Source organism: Mustela nigripes, chromosome X (assembly GCF_022355385.1).
Source record: "Mustela nigripes isolate SB6536 chromosome X, MUSNIG.SB6536, whole genome shotgun sequence".
Lineage (NCBI taxonomy): Eukaryota > Metazoa > Chordata > Mammalia > Carnivora > Mustelidae > Mustela > Mustela nigripes.
In genome coordinates, this window is record NC_081575.1 from 96,075,011 (window position 1) to 96,085,226 (window position 10,216).

At 36.9% G+C, this 10,216-nt stretch overlaps 1 protein-coding gene and 1 pseudogene across 1 annotated transcript in view; one reads left to right on the forward strand and one right to left on the reverse strand.

Annotated features, from left to right (window-relative positions):
- DMD (dystrophin) overlaps positions 1–10,216 on the forward strand; it is a 1,970,015-nt gene that overhangs the window by 263,143 nt on the left and 1,696,656 nt on the right. The window lies entirely within an intron of this gene.
- On the reverse strand, positions 3,619–4,368 carry LOC132007654 (transcription elongation factor A protein-like 4; annotated as a pseudogene).

Here is a 10,216-nt window from a genome sequence, read left to right on the forward strand (position 1 = left end):
TACTGCAATTTTATACATCCTTGTATCTGGTAAACTAGGTTCCCCTTTTTTTCTTGTTCTGTGTTTTCTTGGTTATACTGATCCATTGTATTTCTCTCTTTATTTCCCCATCATCTTTTAAATTTCCATATAAATCCTGTTTGGAATGTGATCAATAGTGAGTTAAATTTATAGGTCAGTTTGTGAAGAATTGATAACTTTATATTATTGAGCATTCCAGATTTCTCCTATGATTTTCCTCTATAGTTTATTTATTTTTAATGATTTTAGGTTTTGCGGGCACCTTGATGTCTCAGTTTGTTAAGTGACTGCCTTCGGCTCATTTCATGATCCTGGAGTCCCAGGATCAAGTCCCGCATCCACCTCCCTGCTCAACAGGGAGTCTGCTTCTTCCTCTGACCCTCTCCCCTCTCGTGCTCTGTCTCTCACTCTCTCCCTCTCAAGTAAATAAAATCTTAATAAAAAGATAACTTTAGGTTTTGCAGAATGAGCAAAAGAATGGGCAGAAAATTTGAACAGGAACTTCCCAAAAGAGGATGTTCAAAAATTAAAGACTAATGTAAAAAAAAAAATATGAAACCTTAGCAGTAAATAGGGAAATTCAAGTTAAAAAATGCAATAAGAAACCAATACAAATTTATAAAAATGGTTGAAATGCGAAGGGCGAATAATGCTGAGGGTGAGGATTTGGAATAACTTGAACTCCTAACTGGTGGAAATGTAATTCAGACAACTATTAAAAGTTTGGCATTATATACTAAATGCAAAACTGCATAATTCTTATAACCCAATAGTTTTGTATTGAGGGATAGAATCGTCATTCTTATGCATGTATGTATCTGTGTTGTGTGTGTGTATGTGTATGTGGAGAGAGAAAGAGAGAGAATGTTCATAGCAGCTTAATTTGTAGTAGCCCAAACTGGAAATGACTGCAGTATATTCACATGATAGCATATTATAAAGTGGTGAAAATAGACAAATGATAGCTATATACAATACATGGGATGTCAATCCCCTGAAAGAGATTTGAGCCAAAGAAGTGAGACACAAAAGTATACCTACTATGATTTCTTTTAATTAGATTTCAAAAACAGGCAAACTTGTTCCATGGGTTTAAAAGTCAGTAGAGTGGTTACATTTTGGAAGGAGTGAAGCAGTAAAATGCATGAGTGAATCTTCTCAGGTGTCAAAAATATTGCATATTTTGACCTGGTGCTTGTTACACAGGAGCATTTGCTCTGAGAAAAATTTTCAAGGTCTACACTCGAGTATGCTTTCTCTTATGTATGTTTTACTTCAATTCCTGTTTTTAAAAAGGTTTAAAAAACAGAGGAACCTATAAAGGTAAAGTAAACCTAACCTTATAACCTCCCAAATGCCAAACAATGGCCTATTTATCAGTCTGACAATACACCCTGTATTTTCTCATGAAATTGTTTAATGAAATGTGATAAGTAAGTATATAAAATTAGAATGTGATTAATGCATTTTATAGGTCTTTTCTCAGATGGTCGTATTTCTTCCTGAAAATACAAAACCTTGAGAACCTCCCATTGTTTGAGCAGCCAAAGACCCTGAAATGAGGGCTTTTTAGAGGAGCCCTTAAAGAGCAGATTTCCACAATGCTCCCATCCAGCCAAGGGCCTTAATAGGGACTGGCGTAAAATTGAAGTCTCTGTATGAAAGGGTAGAATCTCAAGTAAAACATTTTCAAGTGGAAACCAAAACCCAGAGTGAAATAACCTTTACTTGAAGTAGCCCCAGGCTAAAAGACACAGAATATAAATGTTCAAAGGTAAATTTATTATCATTTTATACTTCTCGGTTATTTTGTAACAGAAGAAAGTACAAAAGAAATGGAAAAGATTTCAAGGAAATGTGTTTATTAGTCTGATTATTACCATAAAGAGTAAACATACAATTAAATCAAAGAGAATGTTCAAGATCAGGATTTTTTCCCCTTAAAGATGGGCTTAGGTATTCTATATTAGATTAATAAATGAGCCTCAGGCAGGATATCCATAAAATGGCATATTAAATAAAATAGTAGATAGGACTATTTCAAATTTCCTTTTAAAAATCACAGATTCCTAAATTTAGAATCAACTGTAGAAAGAAGGCCTTGAATGGAGATTTTGAGAAATCATACTCTAAACAATCTTAGTATATTTACATTCAGCACATTATTTATTGAATGTCTTTAATGTGTTCGATTGTATCCTAGGTGGTAGGAACACTGTAGTCAGTGATCAGAACAGACACAACCCTTTATGCCATAGAATTTACAGTCACATACCAGGGGACATTAAACATTTAGGATGTAGTGATAGCCAAATGAACGAATAAATCATAAACAGAATAGGAGGTATGGGAAGAACTCTCAGTTAAGCTGTGATACAGTTAAAGCCTGAAAAGAAGAGAAGGAGTGAGCCATGGTATTTTCTATAGGAAAATGGTCCAGGCAGAGGAACAGAAAGATCTTGATGAGAGAGAGAGAGAAAGAGAGAGAGAGAGAGAGGAGAGAGAAATGTTTGCAAATAGAACTCACAAGACAGGACTGAATGTGGAGAAAACACAGGCGAGCAGGGGATCAGAGAGGTAGCAGGGTGGGTTTCCTGCATATGTTGGCTTTCCTATATATGTATTATAATTATTAATTTCACAGTTTTCAATATAAGACCAGAAGGAATTCTGGCAATAAAACAGAAAAGCCATAAAAGAAGGGAAGACAAGAAGGGAGAAGGGAAAACATGGGAAGACATGGTTAGGCTTTGAACTTTGTGCTGAAGGAGATGGCAATAACTGAAACTCAAGGTGCTACTATATATTGAACTGCTAATAAAACACATTCTTTTAAGATTAGAGAAGAAGTTAAATAATAACACAGAAAAACTTAAAAGTATTTAAAAAGAGTACATTTTTATCCAGGAAAGTTACAATCAGTAATTAAAATATGATACAGGAGCATCGGGGCGCCTGGGTGGCTCAGTGGGTTAAGCCACTGCCTTCGGCTCTGGTCATGATCTCAGGGTCCTGGGATCGAGTCCCGCATCGGGCTCTCTGCTCAGCAGGGAGCCTGCTTCCCTCTCTCTCTCTGCCTGCCTCTCCATCTACTTGTGATTTCTGTCAAATAAATAAATAAAATCTTTAAAAAAAAAAAAAAAGGAGCACCTGAGCGGGCGCAGTCAGTTAAGCATCTGACTCTTGGTTTTGGCTCAGGTTATGATTTCTGGTCCCTGAGATGGAGCCCCAGGGTGGGCTCTGCACTCTGCTTAAGACTCTCTCTCCCTCTTCCTCTGCCTCTCTACCTCACTCTCTCTCCCTCTCTCCAAAATAAATATATCTTTGAAAAAATAAAATGAAACGTTAGACAACTTACTGCATAATAGAAATACTACTAAAACCACAAAGAAAATGTAATGGAAATAATTTTTTTTAATATTATAAGCTACTTTATTTTTCCAAGAATTAGAACGTCTGTGCAATGCACGTGGGTGAAAAATCCCCTACTGATCGAGTACTCTAGTTGGGTTGAAATGCTGCTAACAAAAGTGACAGCTAAAGCAAGCTATTAGCATAAGGTTAAAGCACAGGGCCTGGCAAATGCTGCCAGGGGCACTACACAAAAGGAATGTCTTTGAAGACCTTTTGGGGGGCCCTGTAGCCACCCGCTGAGTTCTCTTGGACCCCTTGGGTGGAAGGGATCCTGTAAAGCTCTTTGCACCCATATACTCCCCTCCCCATTTCTGTCTGGTTTTCTTCACCCTATCCTCCATCCTGACCATTTCATCGAATTCTCTTCTCATCTCCTCATTCCTCACATGCATATCCTATGACCTTATATTCCTGGTGGCACGGAGCCAGCCCCTTGTTGGTTTTTCTTCTGGCCTTCCTGGGTACACCATCCACAGCTAGGAACTTTCCTGCAGCCTTTGGCTCACTGGCTCGCCTTCCTTCTTCCTTTTGCTTTCCCTCACTGCCTGGGTTTTCTTCTTTTGACTTTGCCTTGCCCTCTGTCTTTCCTTCACTCACTGGCTTCCCATCTTCCAGTTTTGCCACACTCCCTGGCTTTTCCTTGTCCTTTAACAATTTCCTCATTTCCTGCCTTTCCCTTGTGATTAGTCTTTCCCTCATTTTCTAACTTTTCCTTGTTTTCCAGAGTACAAGCTACTTCTGGTTTTTTCACATCCCGTAGCTGTTCTTTGTACTCTTTCCTTGGTTCTCAGGCATTCCTTCATTTTCATCGCAGTTTTTCTGTGTTGAGGTTTCCTGCCCTGCAGGGATTCTGGACAGGTTCCCCCTCCTTTTGTAGCCCTGCAGAGCACTGCAGGGACCAGCACAGGCCTGTGCCTCCTGGGGCTCTCCCATGTCCGAAGTCCCCTGGCCCCTCCCAAGTTTCCCAAGCAGCTCAGGGAGCTGGAGTTGGTTCCGCCCCCAGTGACAGCACTGGACTGGACTGCAAGCTCAGAAGTATATTTTTATTCAGTCTTTAATTTGCCATTGTCAGGTTAGAACACACTTAGCAAGAAAAAATATATATATATATATAGAGAGAGAGAGAGAGAATACAGATAGCATAAACTGTAGATTTAATAACGATTTCCCTCCCATTGATAGCCCGAAGCACAGATGATTCTATAAAATATATGAGCATTATGTATAAACCTTCTGCCCCATAAAGTTGGATTTGTAGGAAAAGCAATAGTTTATAATTTAATTTAAATTCCCTAAATCCAAATCTGAGCTCTCAAACCGCCATTCAGAAAATTCTTTGTCATTATTAGGAATGCTCTTCCCTACCCCTAGGAATGGCCAGAGATCTGTAGACCAATGTGGTGCCTTTTATTGGCAGGAGAAAAGCCATTCATCGTCAGTCCATTGAGGTAGCCACTGAGAGATTCACCACCGAAGTGCAAGTCTTCTGGTGAAACCAAGTGTCTCATTAACAGTTCTGGTATGAAACAGAAAGCCCGCAAAGACAAAGCTGAAGAGACTGTAATGAAGGGAATAGATACAGAAATGTGAAGAGAGTTAAAAGGACTAACAATAAATGGTGAAGCATGTAGGGACTAGCAAGAGTTAATAGCATTTATTCCTAAACCTAAAGAGACAAAAGGGAGAGAGCTGTTACCTTAAACCAGTGAAAGCTCCAGCCTTGTGAGAGGGGCCACTGGTGAACAACTGTGATGTATGTATCTAAAAAATGAAGTTACTACCAAATCTTGGCCTGCTGGGGGAGTTGGGAGAAGATTGATACCTTGGTCTCTCTATTTGATTCTCCAGTATCCTGCCAACGCTATTCATTGCTCAAGCTCAACCAGAAGCCAGAAGGTGAGAGATCCTAGGTGTTAAAGTCATTTTAAACTAGATGAGTCATCTAAGACACAGAAGGGGTGAAGGATTGGGGAGAGGGCAGAGAATAACCAACACTCCAAGTATTCTCTATTTTCTGGTCAAATGTGGACTTGAGAATGTCTGTACTGAGTCTTTATGTTGCCTAGGGTTGAACCTTGCTGGGTGTACCAGGAAGCCATTCATTTTTCAAAGCATACCACCTCTATTTGCTGACAGAGAGCAGAGACGGTTTCTGGCTAAGTTTGGAAGCAGCTTATATCGTATCTTTTCCCATGCTTCTGGGGAACATCAGAGCCAGAAAAGGAAAACAGACTATGAGTTATTTCTTATTTCTGCTCTGCTGCACAAACTTACCGAAGGCATAGGAAAAGATAAATACATAAAAAATATTCCTGCCCTATGTACAAATATGGACAATATATTAGGATGCTGTAAGAGTGTCAAGTACTTAAAAAGAAGAGCTTATAAAGTATATACTCTGATGATAATAATGCAATACTAGAAATTAATAATACTTATAAAAATTCAATTTGATTAATTTAAGAAAATGTTTTGTATAAGGAATCAAGAGTATAAATCTACATTAGTGTAGGAAAAACATTCCATGAGAAATGACCTAGGTTTACTCAGAGGTTCAATTTGTGTCTTTGCTTTTAATTTCATTAAAAAAAAGATTAAATTAATTCAAGATTTCAACCATAAATGCTACAAAAAGAAAAAAATGCCCTAAGGAAAGTAGAAAATAAAAGATAAATGAAGAAATAAATAAGTCAGAAAGAGGAAACACTAGATAAATTTCAGAGCTAGTTCTTTGTAATAAAGTAATAAAATAGACTAATCTCATAAATTTAATCAGGAAAAGGAGGGGGAAAGCAAATATATGCAACATAAACACAGAAAGAAAATTTTAAACACAAGTTTAAGAGATACAGAAACCGAAAATCTACACAGAGCTATATGTTGATCATAAAAAGGAATTAAATTAGATTAGATTTTATTTAAAATGATAAATTATGAGAATTAACAAAATGGAATATAGACAACCTTAACCAGTAGCCAAGAGAAGTTAAGAAATCATAAAATTAAACAAGACCAATCTTTCACAAAGGATTCTGAGTCTAATGGCACCAGTGATAAGTTCATCCAAACTTTAAGAAATTGACAATTGCTGATAGAAAATCATTAGGGACTAAACAATTCTATAACTCCATCCACACACCTAAGATTTGGCCTATTCTTCTGCCATAAACGACCTGTTTCCACACATTTCCTTGTTCTCAACTAGCACCTCAATTTGACTCCATGCCTCAGTTTCCCTTCCCTTCTCTGTTCTGATGACTCATTTGCTATCCTCACTCAAATGGCACTCACAGCTTAGCTCTGTAGGGCTCTGATACCACATTTATGTTCTGATTTGCATTCTCTGTAGTGGCTGTTTTAGCATGAAGTTATTTCTGCTATCAATAATTTATTTTCAAAACGACTTATTGAGAATAAAGTACTTCCAAGTGCAGTGATACCTTTATTACAATATTTGCTGAGAGCAAAGCTCATTTGTAATAAAGCTGGCCATGGTTTAAAAAAGCAAACAAAAGAAAGTACAAAATCCTGTGAAATTGAGTCTGACTGTATCAAGTGGTTAAGCTTGTCTACACACCAGCTCAAGATATAAAATACAGCCACAGCTTGCATTTCCTTGCTACTTGTTGAAGTTAGATAAAGCAAATCACAGGTAATGGAAACATCTCTCATATTGCTATTATACCATTCCTTTACCCTTCTCAAGACACTTTTGTTTGTGGCAGTCTCCACCAGACATTCTGAATTCAGTTCTGTGGGTCTTTAACCACATTTTCTCTCAAATGAAAAGAAATATTTGATGGGTCATTTCAATTTATTTCTTGATAGATTTTTTACCTCCTTAGATATAAGTAAGTTCCAGTCAGTGAGTTTCCTCTGCCAGAGATTTGATGTTTTCATCATTTTGTGTCAAATTGAATAATGAATATTTTTTCACTTTTTTTGTTTTGTTTTTAATTTTTAAAATTTTTTATTTATTTTCAGCATAACAGTAGTCATTATTTTTGCACCACACCAAGTGCTCCATGCAATCCGTGCCCTCCCTTATTAATACCTACCACCTGGTTTCCCCAACCTCCCACCCCCTGCCCCTTCAAAACCCTCAGATTGTTTTTCAGAGTCCATAGTCTCTCATGGTTCACCTCTCCTTCCAATTTCCCTCAACTCCCTTCTCCTCTCCACCTCCCCTTGTCCTCCATGTTATTTGTTATGCTCCACAAATAAGTGAAACCATATGATAATTGACTCTATCTGCTTGACTTATTTCACTCAGCATAATCTCTTCCAGTCCCGTCCATGTTGCTACAAAAGTTGGGTATTCGTCCTTTCTGATGGAGGCATAATACTCCATAGTGTATATGGACCACATCTTCCTTATCCATTCGTCCGTTGAAGCGCATCTTGGTTCTTTCCACAGTTTGGTGACCATGGCCATTGCTGCTATGAACACTGGGGTACAGATGGCCCTTCTTTTCACTACATCTGTATCTTTGGGATAAATACCCAGTAGTGTAATTGTAGGATCATAGGGAAGCTCTATTTTTAATTTCTTGAGGAATCTCCACACTGTTCTCCAAAGTGGCTGCACCAACTTGCATTCCCACCAACAGTGTAAGAGGGTTCCCCTTTCTCCACATCCTCTCCAACACATGTTGTTTTCTGTCTTTCTAGTTTTGGCCATTCTAACTGGTGTAAGGTGGTATCTCTATGTGGTTTTAATTTGAATCTCCCTGATGGCTATATTTTCACTATTAAAGGTTTTAATTTGAATCTCCCTGATGGCTATATTTTCACTATTAAAGGAATTTAGCCATTGAAGATCTAGTAGGGAGATTTAACTGTCCGTGGTATTTCAAACTGCGCTCTGCATACATTATGATATCTGTCTTCCATTAATTGGCTAATTCCAGTTTGTTTTCGCTTCTTCCATCCCTAGATTTCCATGTGCTTTTTAAAAGATTATTTATTTATTTATTCGAGAGAGAAGGAGACAGAGAAAGAGCAGGGAGGAGCAGAGGAAGAGTGATAAGCAGGGACTCAATCTCAGGACCCTGAGATTGTGACCTTAGCCAAAACCAAGAGACACTTAACTGACCGAGCCACCCAGGCACCCCCAAGATTTCCATGTTTACATTTTATGGATCTCAGTACCTCTTTGAAGTCATAGAATACACTCCATCTTTATTTTAAATATTCATACAAGAAATGTAGTGTTGTAATACATCCTGTGCATACAGTATACCAGGACTTTTTGATTTAGTATTATTTAATATTAGCTGACACAGCTGTAGATCTCATACTTAGGTTCCGTACACCATTCTCATCAACTGTCTATGACAAAGCGGCAAATTCTTACCAAATAACTTCAAATGTTCAAGCAGTATAAATGTGAAGTAGCACAAAACAAGTAAGATCATTTTTTTTACATTTATAGCACAAATCCAAAGTGAGTATTTAAAAGCCTATGTTGAAAATTCAAACGTCAGCTATGTTCAGATATTCACTTAATCACATCATTGAAAATTGTCACTGAGTTAGAGTGAATGCTTATCAAATGTCACTGATCTGAAAAATGATGTGGTATTCACTATTCCTGGCATATGATCTTAGATAAAGAGGTTTCTAAAGTATTCTTTAAAGCTAGTATTTTATGTGTTCTTTAAGTATTCAGAGACTTAAATAGCCGTATAATACATATTTTGGAGTGTGTCAGAACATAATATCTTTGACTGACTATAAACTGACTCTATGTATTATCATAAAATCCAGTGTTCAGATATAAATTCCAAAATTTTAAGTTAATTTACGTTAGGCAAGTATTAGTTCTTACACCGAATTTTCAATCCACAAAATAGGACTGTACTATGTCTGCACCTTATATTTATTCTGAGGATCCAGGAGAAGTCTATCCTTTAACCCTGTCACTAACTCCGGGATTTTTGCCAAATGATTCCATGACTTAGGGTCCACTTCATCATCTCCGAAATGTGAAATGTACTAATAGAAATGGTTGTACATATTTCAGAATGTTCTTTTATAGAATATAGAAATTATATACAAGCATATACTGTAAATTTTAAATTCATCAATGTGAAATTACTACTCTTAAAAATGAAGCTAATTCTCAATTAAAATAATTTCATAAGGTGAATTGGTTATATTCCCCCTGACCAGTGCATTTCTTGCCTCAAGGTAGAATAGAATTTTTTATTGCATATTAAACTCGAAATTGAGGTAGCCATTTACTGAGATAATTTTGTGATAATGATAATATGGCTTCAAAATGTATTATAATTTAAAATTTCTTCTTATTATAATGAATGTTAGTCATGTAACTTGAAAGTTTTCAGAGTTGCTATTGCCAAATTTTTTCCTTGAAATCGGTATACATGGTTCAAGGTTAGAAAGCTATGGCTATATAGGGTTCTGCTTTCATTAAAGTAACATTGTATATTGTTGGGTGTAAGATACATTATATTTATAAAAATTCAAGTTTGATAATATCACATTGAAAGTATATACATATTTTATCCTATGTTGTGAAATTATTACTGCGGACAGAGTTCATTTTCTCAACTGATGCCTTCTAGTATATAATATTCCGTATAAGAATTTTTTTTTAATTTTTTATTTTTTATAAACATATATTTTTATCCCCAGGGGTACAGGTCTGTGAATCACCAGGTTTACACACTTCACAGCACTCACCAAAGCACATACCCTCCCCAATGTCCATAATCCCACCCCCTTCTCCCAAACCCCCTCCCCCCCAGCAACCCTC